The 18,686-nt window shown below is 34.0% G+C and overlaps 1 pseudogene; it reads right to left on the reverse strand.

Annotated features, from left to right (window-relative positions):
* Nucleotides 1-1,078: 1,078 nt before the first annotated feature.
* On the reverse strand, nt 1,079-11,205 carry LOC126714502 (protein TRIGALACTOSYLDIACYLGLYCEROL 2, chloroplastic-like; annotated as a pseudogene).
* Nucleotides 11,206-18,686: the final 7,481 nt, after the last annotated feature.

Raw genomic sequence — 18,686 nt, forward strand, 5'->3', positions numbered from 1 at the left:
TACTGTGCAACAAAAATGGCATTCCATGTAAGTGAGAAGACCAAGGCAGCGCAAATACATGCTCTAGAAGCTGCTGCATGTCCTTGTTCTGGAGATGTGTTCTTCGAATATACCAGTAGGGACAAGACAACCACCACCCAATTATAACGAGGAGTCTTTGGCATAATCATGGAAATCGAGTCTCAAATTGCCAGGCATATAGAAAAATATTGGCTGAATAGCAACAACTGTTGTCTAGTTATAACTTATAAGTTACTAGACGACTAGGGTAAAATGACAAGAAGTGAAGAAAAAAAGAACTTAATAAAAGTGAATGTCATTCAGTCCCATCAGATTGTAAATCATCAGTAACAAATTCAAAATGTCATGAGCTAATCTAGGCATTCTTTTTCCTTAGCTGCATCTGCAAACTCAAATTTTAAAAATTAAAGGGGAGGAGACAACCCGATATGAGAAATTTATCTATGATCATATGTTTGATGTTGCAATAAACGGACGGAACCCCCAAGCTAAATGCTGAGAATGCATACTTTGACTAGAATTCACATTTAAACCAGATAAAAGTATGCAACTTGTACCTCTAGCATCAAAGCCTTTCTATGCAAGTGCAACCAAAAAAAAAAAAAATCCCAAACAGGACAAACTTTAGTTTCTCCCTAACATGACAATGGAAGAAGAACACCATTTTTAACCATCTAATTAACTGTCGTAATCTGTTTCCCTATTTCCAACTTTCATTTGTCTTTACGTTATCCTGCAAAGGGACCTGACAAGTGTCTTCAAATTCTGTTTTGTAGCCTCATCACCCGTAAATCCCTGAATATCAGAGCATATATTCTGCAATGGTGGTTGGACCGAGAAATGGAAATGTATAGAGAAGGGGAAAAATTAATAAATAAATAAACACAGCTCACGACTTATAATCAGCAAATATTTTAGGCAGTTTGTCAATTTAGGATCTCACCTCAATAGAAATTAGTTGGAATCTACTAAAACGGTAACCATGTGATACAAGATGTCAATACCTCTCAATTAATATTTATGACCAAATTTATGCATAAAATAAAGGTTGGACAGTTCACCTCAATTCCTTACAGGATTCTGTAAGGCTTCTGGTTAATTTATCAACGTCCTGTAGCAAACCACTATCACGAACTTCAGCCAGCAAAGGTTGAACATCTTCAGCCAGGGCTTTGATCTGAGACATAACTACAATAAAATTAAGAATACATTAATGCTGATTACACAAATGGATCTTTCTTAGTCATATAGATGCATGCACATGACATAACGCAGACACACAAATTCCAATTTCTCCTGCATAACGAATTTTCTAAATATTGTTGAAGTTGCCAACTTGTCATGAATCTTAGTGCAATACAACAGGCACTGCTACCATGTTCCTGAAAAAGGCTAGGGTAAACTAGAACAGTTCACCATTTTAGTTTTAACATGAATGATGAAACACAGTTATCTTACTTGCCATGATGTGGTTCTCTATGACAAACAAATAGACACAACAACAGTTACAGATAATATAACTCAATATGCGAGGATCAGGTATGCTGGAAACGTGTCAATATATCTAGAGTTGTGAAAGATCTACCAACTTCTTCAACATAACACAGACATTTCTCCAAGTGAGATTCCTTGAAGGATCACAGCCCCATTAAGCAACTTTTTAATTGACTCTCACCCATCTGATTTAATTACTTTTACTGCAATAACTAACTGTGGAAAATGCCCAAATGCTTCCCGTAAATAGCATAACTATAGAACACTGAAGGCATTATATGTTCACTTATGGCCTGTTTGGAAGTTTAGAGAGGGAGGAGAGTAGAGGGTAATGGTTATCCTCCATCTTATTTGGATGTTTTTAAAATTAGTAAGGGAGAAGGGAGTAATTAGTCATTTCTCTTGTTTCGATGTTTTAAAAATTAGGAGGGAAAGGTGAAAATGATTTAAATAGACAAATTTACCCCTATTTGAAAATGAACTTGCAACATTGGTCTATGATTAATTTGTTAGATTAAATAATTATGACTATAGCATGCAATATTTTTTTTTGATAATTTTTTTTAATGTGAATTAAATAATCAACATTGGTCTATGATTAAATATTTTTTCTGCTTTTTTATTATACTAAAAAAAAAACATCCTTAATTGATAATAATTAAAATGAGAAAAAAATGTAGTTTTTTTTTTTTTTTAATAGAACAAGGTCTAAAACTTTCAATAAAAAAATATCAAGATTCAAGTGGTCTAACAACTAAGGCAAGTCCAGACCAGGCTAAAAAAGAGAGCCTAATCACTTACAAACAAGATTAAACCAGGGGCTGAAATACAAGTTTACTCAAAATTCTCTAGCTTTCTTCCTTCTGTTCTTTCACTTTCATTCTTCCACTGTTGTTTAGCTTGATAAATACAAAAAAGTTTTCAATGTGCACAGGGATAAAAAAAATTTAGATGATGAAATTGTCTATATTAACCTGAAATACTTTTATAGTCTAAACTTCATTATCACTGAACATTATTTGAGAAAAAAAAAAAAGTATAAACAACTAGTCTTATAAGACCTCCACAACATGAGGAAATGGAATAGTGGGTTGCACGAACACAAGTTTGTCCCTTGGAATTCTATATAAATAAATCTGATACGTATTAATCATCATTGACCATACCATCATATTTCTTTTCTTCATTCTATATCACATAACAAAGATGTCTGAGACCATTGTAAAGTTCAATTTCAACAAAGCCACATGGGAGGAGCATAGTATGACCCACAGGCTACAGTAGCATCGGCAATATGGCCAATTTTTTAATCAAAGGCCTCATATGATCATATCACAAGAATGAAAGATTCTGTCACATAGCTTTCATGGATCCCACCACCACTGCCCCAACTAAGGCACCTATACTAGTAAACAGTATTGAACAACCAGGGACATAACACAAGACCTAAGAAGTCAACTCGTGAAGTCAACGACATTGTATCATGCTAGACAACTAAGAAGTGAAAAGCATAAAAATGGATGTAAGCAGACAAAGTTTTCAAGCCACTGAAAAAAGGATAGTGTTACAATGAGCTATGACCATATCTGTAACTACTAATAGACTTGTTTCAAAGAGAAAAACTAAAAATAAACACAAGCTAGTGCCAAAGAAAAATTAATCCCAAGAGTTTACCTTTCAATGATCAATTGAAAAGGGTTTTAGAAGCTAAAATTGTCTTGGAACATTTACTTGTCTAACTGTTAGAGAAATTTAAGGATTAGACATCATTGTGAACAATAGCTCCTTGCGCTTCTCCACTAGATAGCCAATAAAAGCTCTCAACATATCTGGATTCTTAATAAGATAGAGATAAGCCCTCATTCGCAATCTAGAATCAATTCCTATCTCATCCAAGAGATGGAACACGTCTTGCTCAGGAATGGGAAGACGTGCCAAGCTCCTCTCAAAAATTAAATTTCCTTCTCTAAGTGCTGAATTTCCTTCTCTCATTGCTAAAGCAACATCCTGAATTGCTCCCATAATTCGTTCCATGTCCTCATTTTTTGATGTTTTTCTCTTTTTGGCTTTTGAGGAGGTTTCACCCACATTATTATCACCCACATTATCATAGCTCTCCAAAGTAACTTCATTTTGAGCAACTAAATGATCAATATCTTCAATGTTCTCCATAGAGCCCTCTCCGGTTGAAGTAGCCCACCATTGCCTCATCTCCGATGCAATTTCAGATTATTCCCCAGTTGGTCTATCTTTTCCATAAAGCTCAACCAATTTGTCGTAGTTTGGAATTGGTTTGTTCTTAAGCTCTTTTGCTTTAGGTTTAGCTTGTTAGAAAATGACAACAAAATAAACCCATTATACACAAAGCTATTAATTCTATTAATCCTTAGAAATATCTTTCTACAAAGTAACATATATATATATATATATATATATATATAGCCCATTACACACAAAGTAAAAGTCACAATATCAAAGGTGCCAAGATGTAACCGTTCATATTTCTTGGATAATTCTTGATTAAATTGCCTTGAACTTTTATATACATAATTTTCAGTTTACAAAGTTACACTTAATACATCACTATATCCAAACCAAATGCATCACCATCATTAAGCCAATACCATAACAAACTCACAATAATGTAATGCTAGTCCACACTTAGTATGAAGAACAAAGTCTAGCATTGGACAGAGGACAGTCACTAACAAAAACTTCCTTCACAATTATTTTATAATAGGTAAAGAGGAAGCTTAACATAAGATTAGAATAGAAGGGACCTCATCTATGCAGTAGCCTGTAAAATGTACCACAAGAAACAATATGAACTCCTAGAGTATAAGTGACAAACCTAGATTAGACTTTCTCAAACTTCCGATTCAACACTTCACATTTTGGTGATTGGACTCCAAGCAAAACCACTTAATCCATTCTTAAACACATCATAGCAGTCTGACCAATTATACTTGATGGTTTTAATGCGATTTTTCACTTTTTGCTTGTCTATTGGTTTTTCAAATTTTTCTTGCAATTCCTTCACAATATTGTCATAGGCATGTGTGGTGAAGACTGAACCATTTCTATTACCTAGATGATGTTGATGCAAGAGTGCATCAATAAGTGCATCATCCATAACAACTGTCCAATATTCTCTATCATTCTTAACCACATCATCAATAGTCCTTTTTTTCTAACATATTTGAACCTATAAAAAAATATTTGAGCAAATAAATATATTTGCACATTATCCATGGTTGAAATAATAAAAGCTCATTTTACCTACACAACTAAGTAGGCAAACGTAAGCAAGTCGAAAGCAAAAGGTTGCCAATGCAACTTAAAGGACAAAGACATAATGCAAAACAATAGAAAAAGAAAGATTACCTGCAAATTGCCACTATCATAGTGAATGAAGTTTATTAAAATTATACTAAACAAACTTGAACTTGCTGTGGTAGTGCTGCTCTAACACAATATAGAGGAATAATTCATTTTGCATACTAAAGAGGAAAGTCTCACACAAACCTCACAGGAAGAAACACGTTCTCAAGTCACAATCAAAACTCATTCAATAGTTTATCCCAAGCAAATTAAATGTATCATATACAAAATGATAAGTCCATAAAAAGAAAATTAAATAATAAAACAATTTTAATGAGAATTAGCCCATTAAAACAAAGACAGTTCTAAATCCACTAGAAGCATTTGTCTACAATTATTAAATTTAGAATAACATCAAGTTGGGTTGGATGTATAATCCCTCCACATATCAGTTGTTATTAAGCTTCTTAAAATCTCTCCTTGGGCAGCATCATCATTATTTCTCTCTCTTTGCGCACCAAGCTATTCATGGGGTTTAGGATTGTTTAAAATTTCTTCATCCACCTCATGAAGAATTCTATCATCCGGATCTGCACCAATCAAGTAATTGTGCAAAATGCAACATGCTAAAATTATTTTTTTCTGGGTTGGAACTCCGTAAGACGGCTCATTTGAGCTTGCTATTATAGGAAATCTTTTCTTCAAGACTCCAAATGCTCTTTCAATCACATTGCGTAAGGATGCATGTTGAAGGTTGAATAACTCTTTAGGATTTTGTGGTGGATTTCTTGAATACTCTTTTAAGTGATAACGAACTCCTCTATAAGGTGCAAGAAGTGTGCTCCTCAACATGAATCCAGCATCAACAAGGTAATATTTACCTATAGGAATGACATGCTTCATTATGTTGTTATACACTAATGGCTATATATATATATATATATATTTCTTTTTTTTTTCTAACAAAATTACCTTGGGGGACTTTTAGCTTATCGCGTCAAATTAATGCATTTTTTAAAATTCTTGAGTCTGACGCAATTCCTTCCCATCCAAGCAAAACATATGTAAATTTTAAATCAAATGTACATGCCGCTTGCACATTTTGTGTTGGATAGTCCTTTCTACCATGATATCTTGGTGCATCTTCAATAGGAACTTTTGCCTGAATGTGCGTTCCATTAATTGCCCCAATGCAATCCTGACATGGGAAGAACTAAAATTGTTGAGTACTTACTTCTATATATTAAAATCTTTATATATACCACAATTAAGCTATTAGAGTATAATAATGTTTTTTTTTTTTTTTTTTACCTTAAAATATGGGAAGAACCTAGAACTGTTGAGTATTTCTACTAAAGTTTGAGATCCATTAGGTTGTTTCAAAAACTTCTTTTCTAGTTGTATCATAGATCTTAATACTTGATGGAAATGACGGTTTATAGTCTCACCAGAGCGACGAAAAAAAAAAAAAAAAAGAAGATATTTCCCGATGCTTTACACCATGTGATAATATATAAAGAAATTTGGCAACTTGTTCTTCAATCATTGCTCGTTGTGTTGGTTGGAGGCCACCTTCTTTACGTAGCATGTTACACAAACTAAAAAAGCTCCAGGCCCCATGCGTATAATATCACAACACTTTTTATTTTCAATTATCTCTCTCATTAGTTCATCGCGAACACTTCGTCTTTCTAAACTCAAACTACTAATTGAGTAAGCTACTTGTCTCCTTTGAGGCCTCCTTCGAAGTATTAACCAATAGGCAACAAGACAAACTACATAAGCAATTGCCATTTGACGTCTCCATTCCCAATCCCATAATCCACGTCTCCATTCCCAAATTAGCAATACACGTCTCCTTTTATTCTCTTGTCTATCCATCTAATAAAATTATCCCATGACAGCAAAGCTATTACAATCCATGATATGCATAAATACACTAAGCTATTACAATTCAGTGTGTTTTGTGTAATCTATTATATAAGAATATAAAACTTAGAAAGTATTTGGCTTGCTAGTGAAATGCCACTTCATGGTTATAGTAATGAGTAAAACTAAAATCAAATAAAAGAAACAACTTCATAGCCAGCATCAACAACTTTACAAGACAAATAAAAGTATCACCATAATATAACTTAATGAACATCATTGCTGCAGTAGAAACTGCGATTAATATACTAACCCTTCCCAGCTACCGACATTAATTAAAGCCAAAAAGCGAATGACATAATCAAAATTGCACAATAAACAGCTAACCAACATTCATAAAAACTCCAATTAGTTAGAATTCAACACACAAACAGACAATTTAGCTTTACAACCAATTAGCCAAAAAATGAAATAAGAAGAGTTACAACCAGTACAATGACATAAAAGAATTCAATCTACTAAGATGCTAAATCTAGTGTCCTGGAGATTGTAAAAACTACTGAATTGTCAGATTGTGACCACATTGTGAGTAACTCTTTGAAACTTTAAAATTCTAGTCCACATGCCTTGGATAAGAAAGAATCTTGTGGAAATTAAAGTATATTTGGAAACAAAACCTAAACCAAGAATGGAAGTTTTAACACTGAGGTTGTTCAAAATTTGAAACATTTCCTGGACATTTGAGATGTTTCAAACTACAAAACGAAACAGCAACATGAAACAATGCAATGAAAGGATACTTAGAAATTTTAAACATTTTGAAAGGTAAATAACAAAAATTGGAAGTAATGCAGTCTTAAACATTTCCTGGAAGCTGAAGACATTTTGGACCGCAAAACAAAACAAAAAAACAAGTGATTGAATGGAACCATATACAAAGTATTAGCAGTTACCTTAATGCCCTTATAGCAGTGACCCAGCTACCCTCACTTGTTGGAATGAGACCGAGACAAACACGATCAACAACACCCTGCATGCAAAAAATCAAAAGGAATCAATCAGAGCAGTCCATCTTCTTGTACATTAATGCATGTTTTTATGATAAACTTTTCCTTTTGGACCAATGTAAAATACCAGCCACTGCAACACATGCATTCACAAAAATAGGACAATAAAACAACAGCCTAGGATATCAAACTACAAAGTAGACCCAAAAAGCAGTGCACAAGTACTACCACTCTTAAGTTGCATCGACATTTTCAGAAGCAAAATGTACACATCCCAAAAAATCGGTTAAACCTATTCATATCAACCCAATTGGAATCACAACTTTAGTTACCACCCAACATAGCATGACCAAGATTATAGGATCTCCATACCATTACAAACAGAACCACCCCTATACTCCAATACACACTATCACAACACATCAAAACATATAAACCTTAAACCATTGTCTTCTGGGTAAAAAGAAGACAATCATCTATAATACTATTGTTCAAACAGGATTGAGCTATTTTCTTTTAATATTACTTCAGCAATTAAAAATTCCAACACAATATAAACAACCCAAAAAATCTTTAATAGGATTCAAAGCCTCTAAGCTACTTAAACCATCTGTTTCAATTGGTTTGCTTAAGCTGATTTCAAATCAAATATTTTCAAAATAAATGATATAATAATATCCAAATAGGAAAAAATCATTAGATTCAAGCTAAACCAGCATATGGGAAAGCATAATAACATCATATAAACAACAAACAAACAAACAAAAATTCTCCTTTATTATTTTCTCAGCAACCAAATAACAGGGAAAAATGAAAGCAAACACGATTTCAAGCTAAAAGCTAATAGTTTTCTCAAAACCCAAATGCCCAAAAACATAAATCAGATCCATTTTCCAGTTCAAACTTGAACATCACAAAGCTGAGAGAGTACCATTTTGGTTGGGGCTTAGGAGGAGCCAAATCAGAAACCCATTCACAAAAAAAATAAGAAATTACCCAAATCAGAAACCCATTCACAAAAAACAAGAAATTACCCAATAAAAATAAACAAGAAACACAGATCTATATATAGCCACAATATACAAATTTATGCAAGTTCACAATCTAGACTCACTCAAGCACTTTATCAAACACATTATGAGCAATACTTTGAAACTTTAAATTTAAGAAAAAAAGCCCTCAAATCCGAAACTCACCCACAAGTAACATGTTATTACCCCATAAAATCACAATTAATAAGAAATTACCCAATAGAATCACAATTTTAAGAACATAGTTATTTGATTCAACTTAAAAGAAACCCATGAAACAGAAATTAAAACAAAGTTTACCTTTGTGAGAGAATGCTAGGCGAGAGAGAGAAGAGTGAAAGACAGTCCAAGAGTGAAGAAGTCGTGTGAGAGAGAGAGAGCCAGCGTAAGCTAAGAGAGCTGAGCTTGAGAGAAATTTGTGGGTTACAAAGCTGAGAGAGCTTGAGAGAAATTTGTGGGTTACAGATTTTATTTTTGACGTTACAAAACATTGTAATTTTGTTAATATAATAAGGGTAAATTAGGTAATTTACTTGGTCAATAATTTATGTACTCTACTCTCTCTCCAAATCTCTCCAATTTGGGGAATTAAAAATGAGGGGTTAGAAGTAATTGAAACCCCTCAAAACCCCTCCCCCTCCTTCCTTAAAAAACTTCCAAACAAGGTAATTGAATTACCCTCCCTCCCTCTACTCTACTCCCCTCCCTTTATAAACATCCAAACAGGCCATTAAAGCCAAAGCCAAAGATGTTAGAAGTTCCCACTCACAATACGTCTTACACCTAATTTCTTTAAGAGTCTAACACACAATGCTCAAGAAGATAATTCTTGCTAGTGGACTTGTCAAACTTAGACACAGATGGCAGACTAGGAAGTTTATCTCATTTACACACTTTGTCAATTCCCTGAGGACAATAACCCTCCTAAACAATTTTGAAAATTTGATCTTGAAGAGGACTACAAGAATATAAAATGGGTGAATTCCTCAAGGATTGTCTTAAATTGAGAAAATAATTGGACAACAGCAAAGTTCTTAAAGAAATCAAGTTTTTAAGGGCCAATACTGCAAACTTGAGATATAACTTCCTTAACTATGTAACTTAATAAATCAAATAGGGTAGCTTAATAGGAAAGTATGTAGCTACTACATTCTATATCTTTACTAACAAATTCTTCATTTTTCCATAAACTTGCTTGGCATTTGCAATAGTAATACCGTTATCTAGTTCAACAAAGCAGTCAATAACTATTTTCAGTTAAACATATAAACCAAGAGATGCACATCCTACCTTTGTGAGCAATGGCCTTGCTTCTTCAATAGCAGATAGAACTCGTTTAGCCAGTGAATAGTGGTTGGCAATACCAATGTCCTCCGCTTCACATCCCAAACGGGTGAATATCCCCAACCAATGCATACAAACTTACTACTTGATTTCCCTTTATCTTTTGGCTACCACATACAATTAGACCTTCTTCAGAACATTTTGGGTCAAGTGGCCCTACTGAAAGTGTTGGAATTGGATTGCAAGGTGTAATTTCAATTAAAGTTTCCATGAGAAGACCCGATTGGTTCACCTCTATAAGTGAATTTCGAGGTATGACCGTTTTATCATCATCAACCTACAAAGAGAAGGCGATACATTAAAGTAAAATACATACACCAAGTAAAATCAACAAAATCTTGATCACATTCAAGAATTTCATTGTTGAGATGGAAACATGAAAAAAAAATTGATAAGTAAGAAGACGTGTATACAAGATTATGGTGTCAAACTCACCTCAACAACTGCTTCATTACTTTTCAATGAAGGATTAATGCGGATGACATTACCAACATTCACCCCTCTTATCCTCACTGGTGTTCCAGTTCTAATACCACAAGCTTGAGCAAACTCAAACACAGCCTGATACTTCTGGAATTTATGCCGTATTAGATACCCCCTCAACCAAGACAAATTGAGAGCTATGAGGACAGTACTGGACACTAGAAACAACCCAACCCCACCTTCCCAAATGCTCTTCCGACTAAACCCAAAATCATTCAATGGCGGCAATGTTTGCTTCCAAATAGTTTGAGGAACATCCAAAATCAAAGAAAATGGGTTCTTAGTTTTCACAATAGAGGGTGGGTGACTATGTCCTGTATCAGCGGATGTAGCTCTTATCCGGGCTGGTTTCCTCTGTGATCTCGATGGAAAGTTGGAAACTGAGGCAAGCAATTTGAAGAACTACTCGGTAAAGTAAGAATCGGTGAGTATAGCACCTTTGGGCATCCTGGGACATGGGCCATAGGATTTCCAACCATCTTTTACTCAACCCCAGGTGAGAAATTTTTGCACCAAATGGGTCATTCAAATTGACGAACATTTGGGGTGACGATACTTTGCTTGCCTCCTGCATTGATGCTTGTTCTTGTTATGTGCTTGGCCTCTTTGAAGACATTTTTAGTCAGCGGTGCAGTAATAATCATAGGGTTATATCACTGTATCCTACTTTAGTTCATGCAAAGGATAGGAAATGGACACAATTTGATTCAGGACAACCTCCCTTGCTTATAATTCATTATTCTAGTAAATGCAACAATTTGTAAATAAATCTATCTAGGCAAACTTGCAACATTGTTTAGGGAATCAAAAACTATAATGGTTCATTTGGATTTGTACGGAAGTACTTAAATAGAATGATCTAAATTTCAGTTTTTAGTTTGTCCTTTTGGTACAACTTATTTTTTAGCCTTTTGAAAATGAGTGGTTGAAAATGCTGTGTATCTAAAAAAAAGTGAAAGGTTTAAAAAACTGTATTTTTTTTATTATTATTAAAGAAATTCATGAATGGATTCAAGCCTTAATAATATGTAGATTTGTAATGATTATTATCTTTTAACTTAAATTTAGAAAATTGTAAGTTTGTTGCATTCAGCACAATTTTAAAAGTTGTGACATTTGGATATATGCTTAATTGTTTATTGAGTTTTACATCAACTGTACTTGGTCGATTTGGGTTTTGTGGATGATGTAGGGAATAAACCTGAAATTCCCAACCTGTGAGAGACAAAAATAGAGAAAACTCATGCCAAAGAAAAAAACAATCATACACACAAGACAATATTTACGTGGTACGACAATTTGCCTACGTTCATGGAGTTGCAGAGATTTCACTATTATCAAGGAAGAATACAAAGTGTGGCAATACAGTGTTTCAATCTCTCAAAAACGACAACAACAAACCCTAATCACCAAAATTGCGTTTTCTACATCCTGCGCATAGGATTCACAATGGGCTACAAAACAGGCCAAAAAATTTTCCCGGAAGCGTTGCCCCCAGACCCCCAAGAGGCTTGTCCATGAGCATTACAGCTTGAGCTTGTTAGCCCAAGCCTCCACTCCACAAACTAAGACTCAAAAAATCTCCCATTAAAAACCACGTAACATTATTCGGGTTGGGTCGGGTCGTCAACCGAATCAAACAAAACTAAACTCCACAAAGCCCAACAAATGATTATAAAGAACCTAACTGTTACTAGTCTTTTTAAGAATAGTATAGATGTGGCTAATTTATCCTCAAAGATTGTGATAGCTTAGGTTAATCTAATATGGAGAGTTTCAATTATAATACAACCTTTTGGAGTTCAAATGGCTGAATCTCCTGGTCATGACAAATTCAGTAAGACATTTCTAGCAATAAGGAGGACTGGAGGAGGTCTTGCTTTCAAGAGCAACATGAGCGCATTTTTTTGTTCTTTGAACTCTAGTCTAGAGTCTTAATATGCAAACCAATTTAAACACTGAAAACTGTTATTTGAACTCCCTTACCAAATAGACCCTAAATAACTTATCACTTAAGACTCTTAACCACATGAAACTCCCATTTGTTCTCAATTAATTTGCCAACTTATTATTTAATTACCTTTGAATCACCCTCTTTGGTATTTTAGCTGCCCTCAAATTAGAGAGGATCTCAATTTGGCCAATAAAAATGTTGCTGACCTTGTGGACAACTCATCCAACAATTGGAATCATGAGCTAGTGAGGATGTTATATCATTATCCCCTTAGTGAGGAGATTTTGCAAATACCTTTGGCCAAAACAGATGGAGGTCAGGATAGAATCATTTGGAAACACTCCAACTCTGGTGACTTTCAAGTTAAAAAGGCTTATGACCTCTTGCATAAAGATTACAGGGATTCTAATCCTACAAAGTTCAGAAGTACAGACATACCTAAGGAAACTTGGCCATTAGTTTGGAAAGTAAAATTGCCTGTGAAAATCAATACTTTCATTTGGAAATTATTACATGACTGCCTGCCTGTTAAACTTAACCTCACTAACAGAGGCATTCCTACTGACAATAACTGTCCCATGTGCAAGGAAGAGATCAAATCATCCTCACACCTATTCTTGGCCAGAGCTGTTTGGTTTGTTCCTCCTTAGCAATTAGAACTTCTGATATGGCCCAGATTTCTTTAAAAAGCTTGCTGGCAGATTGTATTTTGAGAAATAAAGATCTGCATCAAGATAATATGTTCTTCCTCCAAACGGTCTTCACAAATCTTTGGACAATTTGGTTGCAAAGGAATCAAGTTGTTCATGAAGGGAATAGACCTGATCCTATGGAAAATCATTCTAACCACCAAATGTCTTTCATGCAGGTATCATGCTGATTTCAATAGAGAACTTCCCCACTCCAAAGAACTCCAGAATCCACCCAGCCAAGCCTTACCAGATAGGAGTTGGCAGCTCATCCTCAAAGTGGACGGCAGAAGAACTGTAGAAGCATAAAATACAAAAGATGCGGGTATGCTTATGAAGCAAAAAATAGAATGGGCAATATAATCTTTGGTGGTTGCCAAAGCAGCAGAGCCAAGACACCTTCAAGGGCAATGCAGGAAGCTTTAATGGAGGCAATTTTGAAAGCTAGAGAGCTGGTTTTTGGTATTATCCTTATCCTAACCAAAAGCAGGAACTTGGTGAAGATTTGCAATGGTAGATGCAAACCCCATTGGCTAGACAAAGCTATGGTAGCTGATCTAACCTTTCTAGAGCAACAGAGGATGTTATTCCATACTATCTATGTCCCCAATTTTGTTTTATATCCTCCGGTTAAGTTGGCAGCTATAGCCTCTAGATTTCCAGTCCACCACCACTGGGTTTACCCAGAATTTTGTAATACTTAAGTGAACTCTAACAGCCCTATGAAGGTGTTTGTAATGTTTTCATATGGTATCAAAAAAAAAAAACTTATTAATTTATTAAAATTATATTTTTATTCAAATGTCCAAAAGTTTATAAAATGTATTGTTCTTAAATCTTAACTAACTAGATTCAATGACATACCAAACTCATCCTAAAAAGCAACCTCGTAATGTATACCATACACTCTTTTATGAGATGATAAAAAATATAATAGAAACCAGAAAGCTACCTCATGGTGTTGTAAGTCTTTGTGGATGTGTCAATCCATTGATGAGGATGATTGATGATCCGTTTAAGAACAGTTGGAACTATGTTATGGAGGGAAATTGGATAATGAGTTTAGTTTTATGGATGTTGAAAATGGAAATTATATAATGGAATGGGTTTGAGAGAATGTAAGAATGCTTTGTGTGGAAATTGAGCTCCCTTGATCTCTGATGTCTTCCCCTATTTCAATATCTTAAGCATGATTGATAGTCCTTTAAGATCTAAAGAACATAAGCTTACAAGTAAAAGCTAATACATAAGTATGCTTTGCCACAAATTTTACAACACAGCCTTTATTACTAGATCTATTACTAACATCCATCTCTACTAAGCAATCACGTCTTGTTTTTGGGCGATGATATTTCACATTGTTGTCTCTTTTATTTTTTCCTTGTACGCACTGGAAAGAACAACATAAACTCAATCTAAGCACTTGCTTATACCATCATTATTCCCTTTACTTTGTCTATTGCTAAATCCAACTAAACGAGCATAATTCTAATAAAATTATATGTTTCTTGGTCAGTCTCAAACTCCACGTCTAATTTTGGAATCACTTAATCTATTATAGAGTTTCTATAAATTCAACTATCTTGGGGGAGTCATTATCTTCATTCCCCCCCAAAAAAAAAAACCAATTTTTGACATAATTGGCATTTAGTTTTATCAGTTGAAATTTTCTATTTAGACCCCAAACAGCTTATGCAATAGATTAATTTATGTATTGACCAAGTTATTTCATTAAGATATTCTAACATTTAATTGAAACACAGTAACCAATCACCAAACCAAAGCAATAATAATTATAACAATAAAAGGCCAATAAAAAAAAAAAAATTTTTTTTTTTTTGACAAAATGAAAAACCAATGAATATTACTGTATAGGATCAAAGTACAATAATGGATTTTCTCTGTTTAGGCCTAAGGAGAAAGTTTTATAGTTTGGCTTTGTATGGCTATGAGTACAACAACATTCTCTACAGAAAATCATCCTTAAGAGTGTCTTATTTTTTTTTTTTTAGAGAGACTTAAGAGTGTCTTATATAGTTAGGGCTAAGACTTTGAGAAATCACACTTCTAGCCAAATTTGAATTTTAACACCAGATAATTTTATTTAGGATCCGTTTGGATATCGCTTATTTTGCTGAAAACTGAAAATACTGTGGCAAAATAATTTTTAAATATGTGAATAGTACCGTGGAACCCATTTTTAATGAAAGTTTGTATGAAAAAAGAAGTTTATAGGTCTCATAAACAGTGCACGGAACCTACTGATAGACACATTTTAGTGCAAAATTTGCTGGTCAAAGAGGTAATGGATCCCGTGCACTATAGTGGGTCCCGTGCATAGTGTATGAGACCCACTGACAGACAACATCCCACGTGAAAACACTGTTCTCAATTAAAAAAAAAAAAAAGGGAAAACACAAACGCTGAAACGCTGCCCAAAAATGCAATCCAAACGCTGCCTTAATGTTTCACTAGAGTGAGTCTGCGTTTCACCTAGGCGATAGTGCTATTCTTTAAATTTTTCCATTTGCTCATCTTAGACATCTAACCTAACCCAAATACATAAATTTCAAAATTCTCTGACTATTTTTGTCACATAAAATTAGCTAACATCTAAAACATAACAGTAACATTATCATTGCTATGTTCAAACTTCCGTAGGTCATATCAAATTCGAACTTCCGTATTGATTCCATTCACATTGTATTTATACAAATATGGGAATTGGAAGCATTAAATGAGACATTCAAAACTGAGATATTCATGTATGAATTTTCTAAATTAATAGAGCTTATTAGAGGTTCTAGGGAACCCAATTGTGAATTTAGAGAGATGTAATGGGTGTAACATAAGGCGATCAGATGAGAATTTTTAATTTATAGGCATGTAGAAATTGTATACCAACAGCTTTTGAATTCTTAGAATGATATGTTGTTGCAAACTTGTAAGACAATAGACACAAAAGATTATGTAGCTAGTGATGGACTGCATGTAGTTTTACAGATTTACTGGACAAGTAGAACGAGGATTCAACTTGGTAGGAGAGGTTGACAAGAAAGTTGGTATTGAAGATGAAAAAGAACCCAAGAAAAAGCACAAGGAATAAGGATGTAACATCTTTGGATTTTGATATATGAACAACGACCCTTTGGTCGATTGTGCTTTTTCTTCATGCTTGGTGTTGCTGTTATTGCAATGACATCCCATACAAGTAGAAGTAGTAATCGACAAAGAGGCTTTTGAGTTTTGATGTGTGACACATCTATATAAAGAATCTTAGTGTGATCAAGGGTCCAATCAATGGGACTGTAAGTGTAATCTCTACTCATAAACTTAAAAAGCTAATAATAATATACAAATTCAACCTTTGAGATAGGAGATCATAGGGCTAGCAAGAAAATGTATAACAAGAATTTCAACTGTCAGACAAAAGATTGCAATAAAACAACCTTATGTACCTCAAACAATAAGATTATGAATTTGCCATCACATATAACGAATTCTAACATACATAAAACATTGTTAAATATATATTTATCAACTGGACAAGAATTACTCATTCTTACCACCTATTACAAGTTACACAACATTAGCAACAAACCACTTCCTTATTAACAAAGTACATTACTTTGAAATGAGATAGTACTAAAATTTATAGTGCTAATTTTTCGATTGTAACATTAGGCTCTGAAATCACCAATTCTTCCTTGAGCGCATCAGCGTCAACTCCGGTATAATCCTCGCCATCTGTGTCTTGGAATTCGAATTCCTCTTCGTCCATGCGAGAGAAGAGGAGGGAGGAGGTTTGGGAATTAGAATTGGAAAGGGTTTTGGAGGGAGTGGAAGAGTCAGTACTCCACACCCCACACCTAGCATTGTTTATTTTCTAGTGTGTTTGATTTTATTTTTTTTTAATATAACAAATTTGATATTATTAGATGGACTGAAATGTACCGAAATAGAGGACAGAAGTGGACTGAATTGGACCGAATGATTTTTGTAATTTATTTAAATATATATATATATATTGGTTTAACAAGACATCTCTCCTTTTTGAAAAAAAAAAAATGGTAATTATTAAGCACTCTATTGTCAAAGGATTATTGACAAATTACCAAGTGGCATTATTGAAGGAAATTAATGCCTATGTATTATAATGACACTAATTTTTTTTTCTTATTTTTTTAATTATTAGTTCAATGCTTCAATCTTCTTTTGGATTTATTTTTTATAAAAAATACTAGTCAACTATGCATTTTCAACAAAATTATTGAATAGACATTGGAATGGAAATGACTAGGGAAATCAATAAGATGCAAATGGCCTACTTAAAAAAAGAGAGGATGCAAATGGTAATCATTTTGGTGAGTTATAAGTGTGCTTTAAGACTTGGAGACTTCTATTGTAATATTTATTTATGACATAATAATCATATAATTAAGGTTTGCAACCGAAAATAGTTGTTTTAATTTTGGCATTTTTTTTCTTCTATTTAGTTTCTTCACCCCAAACGTCTTTTCAACATCAAATGTGTGGCCATCCTTTTTCTTTCCAAGGTGTTTTTTTTATTAAATATGATAATTATTAGATGTTTTTATACATGTCATTGTTATAGGCTTTGATAAAAGAACACACATATCATCACTTTGTGTATCCACCAATTTTAGGAATCTAACTTTTATAACACACACACATATATATAAATAGATGATAGATGATGAGATATACCAAACAAAATTGAAGAACAAACAAACAAAGCCTTGTTTCACATGCTCCAAAAATTCCATTTCCTCACGAACCTAGATCAGTTAATGGTGAACAAGAATAACGAAGTTTGAAAACCCTTTTGTATATGTAGAAAAGAGTATGAGGTCTATTTGGAATGGAAACTAGAACAATATATGAAGAGTTTGAAAGGTTTCTCTCCAAACTAGTTTGGAGAGAAATTTTGTTCTTTTCTCTTTAGGGTGACAACTCATTAGGGAGGAACATATACATGTGATTTTTTTTTGGGGGGGGGGGGGGGGGGCAGGGTAAATCATGTATATGCGCGTGTGTGTGTGTATGCCCTTGCATCCTCCTAGTTAGAGCTAGGGTTTATTTTTTATTGTACCACCCATATAGGCACCCTTTGGGCCTAGATAGACCTAGGCTATCCAAGCCACTGCCAATACTAACTAAATATGCTTAACTTAAGCCCTGCATATTTTCCCCTCTTTTCATTTTTTTTTTCTTATTTATATATTAAAATAAATCATTTACGGTGTGTTTGGTAAAGTGGATTTTAGGGAGGATGAAAAAAAGGGGGGGGGGGAATGAGGAGGGAAAACTTTTTGAAGGGTATTTAGTTGGGAGAGGGGAGAATGATGGTGAGGCCGGGTATTTTCTCCCCAAACCCATCAAAAAGTTTTCTGCCCAAAATGGGAAGAAACTTGATGAAGAAAATCTTATGACTGAATGACAAAAATGCCAA

This window comes from Quercus robur, chromosome 2 (genome assembly GCF_932294415.1).
Source record: "Quercus robur chromosome 2, dhQueRobu3.1, whole genome shotgun sequence".
Classification (NCBI taxonomy): domain Eukaryota; kingdom Viridiplantae; phylum Streptophyta; class Magnoliopsida; order Fagales; family Fagaceae; genus Quercus; species Quercus robur.